Genomic DNA, 318 nt, shown 5'->3' with positions numbered 1-318 from the left:
TATCTTGAATCAGAAGAGAAGAAATTATGAGAGATTAAATTGACAACAATTAAATGCATAGCCAGCACTCTCAACAAAGATAATTACGCACCTGCGCAGGAGTAGCCTCCTACCTAATGAAACTAGTCTACATGCAGTCTAAATCGCTTTAATAGGCAAACGGTGGTGCATATCATCTAGATATACATTTGAAAATTTAGATATTCATTCACCAGAAAAGTGCGTGTGATAGTGGTGATGGTGGTACGGTAGAAAGATTCCCTAAACTATGGGGAGCGCATTCCCCTACCCCCTTCGTCGGCACCCTTGCTCACTCTT

Source organism: Penaeus monodon, chromosome 20 (genome assembly GCF_015228065.2).
Source record: "Penaeus monodon isolate SGIC_2016 chromosome 20, NSTDA_Pmon_1, whole genome shotgun sequence".
Lineage (NCBI taxonomy): Eukaryota > Metazoa > Arthropoda > Malacostraca > Decapoda > Penaeidae > Penaeus > Penaeus monodon.
Note: the sequence above shows the minus strand (reverse complement) of the source record.